The sequence below is a fragment of the Callorhinchus milii genome, unplaced genomic scaffold (genome assembly GCF_018977255.1).
Source record: "Callorhinchus milii isolate IMCB2004 unplaced genomic scaffold, IMCB_Cmil_1.0 Scaffold2, whole genome shotgun sequence".
NCBI classification, from domain to species: domain Eukaryota; kingdom Metazoa; phylum Chordata; class Chondrichthyes; order Chimaeriformes; family Callorhinchidae; genus Callorhinchus; species Callorhinchus milii.
Window position 1 is genome coordinate 3,451,429 of NW_024704743.1, and position 6,886 is coordinate 3,458,314.

A 6,886-nucleotide genomic window follows, 5' to 3' on the forward strand; every position below is an offset into this window, starting at 1 on the left:
CACCACGATCAGCCGGGTGTTTGACACACATGGAAATCCGTCACCGTGATCACCCGGGTGTCTGACACTCGTGGACACCCAGCACCGTGATCACCCGGGTGTCTGACACTCGTGGACACCCAGCACCATGATCAGCCGGGTATCTTAACACATGGAAACCCATCATCACGTTTATGAGTGTGAAGCAGACAGTTTGACATATTCCATCTATACGTGGAGATTACATGTGTATAGCGCCTTTCACGTCGGGAGGACGTCCCAAGGCACTGGACAGTCGGATTTGGACCCGAGCTGGGTGTTGGGATCAGAAGGCATGCAGGCAGAGAGGGTAGGGGGAGGGTGACCGAAGAAGAGGAGGGTCTTGAGATGGGCCCTGACGCAGGCGAGGGAGGGAGGGAGGGAGCGAGGGGAAGGGATGAATTTCAAAGGGTAGGGCAGAGTGTGTGTAGAGAACAGGGTCCTGTCTGGCACAACCCCCGAGTCTCACACCCCCCCCAACCTTCCTGCAGTCAATCTGAGCCTTCAAGCCTTTCTGTTGCATATTAGAATTTATTTACATGTGTGTGTGCATATATATATATATCTATTATATATATTACATGTATAAAAATAGTGGTTATGGAGGAATGTTCTGGGCCTGATGGTGAGAAGATTTGGCACTCACTTCAGTGTTGCCTTTTTGTGGGGAGGGAACGATGAAAGTTCTAAGGAACTGAAGCTTTCTACTCTAATCCCATACTTTTCCCAACATGTCTGAATTACTATTTTATTTTTAGGATTGCTCAATCAATATAATGACACATTCCCGGTGAGGGGTTGTGCCATCATTTGCCCAGAAACCTTTTCCGTGCCTGCTCTGTGGGCGGGCAGTGAAGCTGCTGTTCTTTCTTTCTCACTGGTGACCCACTGGCTTCTCACCTGGCCTCCCCCAGAGCCACTGGCACCCAACACATGTAACTGCACTCACCACTTGAGGAGCGAGGAATTCTCAGGACCAGAGCGCGGCTGAAGTCTAGAGCGGGCTCGCCGATGGAATCCTCACTCTCTGTTCGAGACAATTCTTGAACTGCCAAACACATTACACAGTCACAGCAGAGGAAGAGGCCATGCACAGCAAGAAGTAAGTCACCCCTCCCCTGATCTGGATCTCCAGATGCCAGGAGGAGAATAGTCACTATATAGTCATTTGACATCTAACCATAACAACAACAATAATAATCCTTGCATCTCATATAGGGCATTATCACGTCTTCGAGAGGTCTCAAAGTGCTTCACAGAATATACTCTAAAGTGAATTGACTGGATATTTTTGTGGGCGAAATGCGCACAGCAATGTCTCAGAGGTGAAGTTACAATTTTGTAAGTGAAAAGCCAAACTGAATTTTACAATTTTCCGATAATTGCAAAGTTTAAGCCAAAGAAACGTTTTAAGAAAAAAAACAGCATGTTGTGTTGTTTAGTCCGAAGGCCATGGTGATATTCTGAATGTGAGGTTGTTAAGGTACTGTATGACCAGCCGCAGGCCGGGATAGACCACAACAACAACTTGCATTTATATAGGGCCTACAGGGTACAGGGTAGCACCCCAGAGTGCTTGACAGTGGCGCAGTCTAACAATGAATCAGGGTGAGAAGGAGGGGAAAGGTGACCTTAATCACAATTGAAAAGGCAGCATTTGAAAGTGGGGAGAGAGACGGAGGGATTGAGCGAGAGAGTTCTAGAATTTCAGGGTCTAGTGGCTGAAGGCACAGCCCACCGATGGTGGAGCGGAGGACACGAGGGACGAACAGGAGGCCGGAGCAAGCCAACAGTAATAGATTGGGAAGTAAGCAGATCGGAGAGGTAGGGAGGTGCCAGAGCATGAAGAGATTTGAAGCACAGGTATGAGCCCTCACTAGCTGGAGATAGATACCCTCACTAGGTGGTGGCTACTCCCTGCGAACTTCTGGGTGAGCAGCATAACTCAGCATGAAATGCATGAGAGCATTGCCACCATCTTCCTGCCCACTTTTCTCCAATAACCTTCCTGCTTCCTGCCGTGCTTGGTTTTAAGTTACCTAAGCAGAAGTTCAAGCTTGCTCCAAGGAAGCTTTTAGTACTACTTTAAAGGCCCCCTGCTTTCGCCTAAAAGCTCTCCCCACTTTTGACAGGCACCGTTTCAAGGATGAATGGCTGTAGGCTCAGCTTCAGTTTCCTTACTACCTTAGCGCCTTGGCTACAATCAATAATTATGGTAGAGAGCGCCAATTGGGGAGCGAGCACCAGCACGGACACGATGGGGAGAGAGAGCAGGGAATGGGAATTAAGAGTAGAGAGCTCCAGTGGGGGAGCGAGCACCAGCACAGACACGGTGGCGAGAGAGCAGGGAATGGTATTAAAGTAGAAAGCTTCGGTGGGGGAGAGGACACCAGCACACACACGAAGGGGAAAGAGCAGAGGTTTAGAGTTCAGTGCTCCAGTGGGAGAGGAAGTAACAGCACAGGCCATATGGACTGAATTGCCTTTTTGCTGTTATCTCTGTGACCATCATTGTAAAGCAACGATGATCATATAACTGAGCAACCCCGATAATAAATTGTAAAGACAGGTGACAGGTACCAACCAGGAAGTGAATCTTCGCTGATTTGACATGAATTGCTCGCTTCAGTCTGTTCTTCATCAGTTTCCATCACCTCCTCCTCTGGTGGCTTGCCTGAGCTGTGAGCATTTGCCAGAGAGTCTCAGATTGTGGGCAGCCTTCCCATGGTGTCAACATCAAGCTTTGTGACACAGAAGAAAGCCAATGATGCAAGCAGACTTGTCCTGCAGTCACAGGGCTGCTCTGCTTCATTCAGTCAAAACAGATTATTGCGGGGACGGACCTTTACACGAAAAAGTGTAAAGAGCAACTCTTGAGCAGCTTTCCACGATCATGGACATCAAAGAAAACCATTCAGCCCGTGTGTCTGTGCCGCCGCTCTCCCACTGGAGCTCTCTACTCTAATCCCATTCCCTGCTCTCTCCCCATCGTGTCTGTGCTGGTGCTCGCTCTCCATTGGAGCTCTCTACTCTAATCCCATTCCCTGCTCTCTCCCCATCGTGTCTGTGCTGGTGCTCGCTCTCCATTGGAGCTCTCTACTCTAATCCCATTCCCATTCTCTCTCCCCATCTCTCCTGGAGCTCAGATGTTGATTGTCCAATCCAGTGAATTTATTCTGTTGCTCCTGTGTGTAAAGAATTAAGTGATATTTTTATAGAGCCTTCTCTTGTCGCAATATCTCAAAGACTGCTATGGACAGCGCTCAGAAAGCACAGCGCAAAGGAAACCCATGGTCAGTGCTGCAACCAAGGCTTCCTGTTCATTTCACCCCATCTTCTTGTTACTGATAAAATCCAGTCTGATCCTTTTCACTCCGATCTTTAACATATTGTGGGTGAGATTGATCACACAGTATTGACCAGGATTCTCAAACTCCATGGGGGGTTATTTTGTGTGATTTTAAAGTGAAAGTTCTTTTACAAATATTGTTCAATCAATGTATTTTGGGCTGCCGAGAGCAAACCTACTGAGAAGCACTCAACCAACAGACAGTCAGGCATTCCACTCCTGTTTTCGGGGGGGGGGGGGGGGGGGGGCACGGCTCGCTCTGGCTTAACGTCAGATCTCAACCAGGGGCAGGGGGCTGGGCTGTGCTGAGTGACCGATCTCAGCCGGGGGTCGGGTGGGAGGTGTGTGGGATGCGAGATTGTGCAACATTTTCAAATATCCGTATGAATATGATTCCAAAGAAACCAATTGCAAATGGACATGAGGTGGCGCCATTATTCACAGAATGGTGATACTGTGCTGTGATGTGAAGTGGAGTCTGAATTATCAACTTCTCCTTCTATATTTGTCATCCTCACTCATTCCCCACATAGGGAGAAGATTGTAGATAAACTGAGGGTAGACTGAGAGGGATGGACCGGGGATAAACTGAGGATAGGGACTGATTGGGGATAGCCTGAGAAGATAGATGGGGGGATAGAGGAGGGGACAGACAACAACAAGTTGCATTTATAATGCACCGCTCACGCGGGCAGGCATCTCAGAGTGCTTGGCGGTGGCTGAGCAGGATGCCGAGCCGGGGGGAGGGGAGGGGCAGGTGACCGTAGGCACGATCGAATAGAAAGATCTTCAGGCCCAACCTGAAGATGAGGAAGAAAGGGGCAAGATGGAGGGATAGACTGAGGGGATAGACAGGGGATAGACTGAGGGGACAGACAGGGGAAGGAGGGATGGACAGAGAGTTGAATGGAGGGGGAATTGAGGAAGGACGGCAGGAAGGCCAGTCATTGCATTGGTGGAGGGAGAGCAGAAAGAAGAAGGGAGGAATGAACGCGCTGAGAGACAGACACTGATTGGCACAGACAAAGGATGTTCCACTGTGTCATAAAGCCCTTCATCTTGGAGCACTTAGCCATGAGGTAGCAGAGGTGGGGAGGAGCAAGGCCATGGAGGGCTTTGAAGATGGAGGACCGGGATCTTGAACTGTATCCTCTGTGTAATGGGAAGCCAGTGGAGTCGGGCGAGAATGGGATGATAGGTGCGGGAGAGGACACAAGCTGCAGAGGTCTGGATGATCTGCAGCCTATGGAAGGAGGAGTTGGGGAGGCCGACAAGCAACGAATTTGCGCAGTCGAGCCTGGATGTTATAAATGTGCATATGAGGGTTTTGGCGGCCTGCGGTGTGAGACAGTGGCAGAGCGGGGCGATGCTGCGGAGGTGGGGGAAGGCAGAGCAGGTCATGGCACGGATGTGGGGTAGAAAGGATAGTTGAGAGTCAAACAAGCCATCTTAAAAAGGTTGCTGTTCAGGATAAGTCATATTGGAGTCCTGTAGCTTAGTGGTTAGATCATTCGCCTTGCAAGTGAGAGGACCCGGGTTCAATTCCCGGGCAGGGCGAAACCTTAGGCAAGTTTCCTTACTCCACACGCATCTGTTTACCTAGTAGTAAGTAGGAACCCGCTTGTTAGTCAATTGGCAGATTGCTTTTCCGGGGGTAATAATCCCTTAAAAAAACGGGGTGACACAGCAGTGTCCCACGACTGTTTGTGGGATAGTGCTGTGTGCAATTGGCTGCCACGTTTCGCCCACAAAATCCACAGTCAATTCACTTTTACAGTATATTCTGTGAAGCGCTTTGAGACGTCTCAAAGACACAATAAGGCGCTATATCAAATGCAAGGATTATTATGAGAAATCCCACCTTAATATCAACCAGGTGCCTATGCTCCTCCCTGCTCAGTGTCCTGCCCCACCGCTGTGGAGAGTGCTCCAGTGTGACAGGCGATGTATAAATTCAAGTTGTTGTTGACGAAACGTCCTGAGGAGAGCTTTTGAAATTGGGGAGGGGCGGGTAGATGGGGTTCCAGAGAGTTGGGGCAGAATAGCTGAAACTGAAATTGTCCTTTACAACTCTAAACCTGTATCCTCTTGTTCTACTGTCTCATTGCTTCCCAAACTATTGATCTGGGTTTTCCTCTTTCAATTCCATTTAAAATTTTATACAAATCTAAAGATAGGGGGTGACCATATTTCGTAAAACAAATCCAGGGGCACCTTGAACTCAAAATTGGAACTCGCCACAATTGCCGAGGCTGGAAGTTACTGGAGAAGTGTGTTGGGTTAACGGCTGTGTTTCTCGGACGAGTGTCTTCGGTTTTAGGATTGTATTGTTCTTGCTCGGTTTGCTGCTGAACTCAAGACAGGGCACACATGCTCATCCGAGGCACGTCCCCAGGAATCAGGTACAGCCGCAATGACCAGAGCTGTGTGCAAGTACTCCTCAAGATCCTCTTCAAATCTCTTCAAGGCTTGCTACCCGCTACCTCCGCTCAACAAGCTTCTTGCTTATCCCTCATGCCCTCCGTTCCACCATTGGCGTCCACATTTTTAGCCACGATATGCCCTGAAACTCTGAAACATTCTCCCTCTATCTCTCCATCTTGCCTGCCGTTCCCCATCTTCAGGGAGGGGGTTGCTGATGGTCAGGGAGGGGGTTGCTGATGGTCAGGGAGGGGGTTGCTGATGGTCAGGGAGGGGGTTGCTGATATCAGAGAAGCGTTGAAATGGGTCAGGGAGGGGTTTGCTGATACAAAAACGGAAGTTGCTGGGAACACTCAGCGGATCAGGCAGCAGCTGCGGAGAAAAGAAAGTGAGTCAACATGTCAGGTTGGGATTGCGAGAAAACAGGGGACAAGAGGAGATCATAATGCAAAACAAAAGGGGGGAATATTGCAACATAATAGGCGGACCAGAGAGAGAAAAGGTGTGTGTGTGGCACCAGGTGATGTGGCAATGGTCACAGAAGAGGGGAAAGGGGAGCTGTTGTGGTCTGAAATTGTGGCAATCAATATTGAGCCCAGAGGACTATAAGGTCCCGAGGGGGGTGATGGGGGGGGGATGGTGGGGGGGAGGGTGGGGGGGGGGATGGTGGGGGGGGATGGGGGGGATGGTGGGGGGGTATGGTGGGGGATGGGGGGTATGGTGGGGGTATGGTGGGGGGATGGGGGGGTATGGTGGGGGATGAGGGGGTATGGTGGGGGATGGGGGGGTATGGTGGGGGGGATGGGGGTGTATGGTGGGGAATGGGGGTATGGTGGGGGTATGGGGGGGATGGTGGGGGGTAGGGGGTGGGGATGGGGGGTATGGTGGGGGGGATGGGGGGTGGGGGGGATGGTATGTGGGGGGGATGGGGATGGTGGGGTGGATGGTGGGGGGGGATGGGAATGGGGTATGGGGTGGGGGGTATGGGGGGAGGGATGGTGGGGGGGGGGTATGGGGGGGGTGGGGATGGTGGGGGGTGTATGGGGGGGGGTGGGATGGTGGGGGGAGGTGGGGGTGGGTTGGGGGGGGGTATGGGGT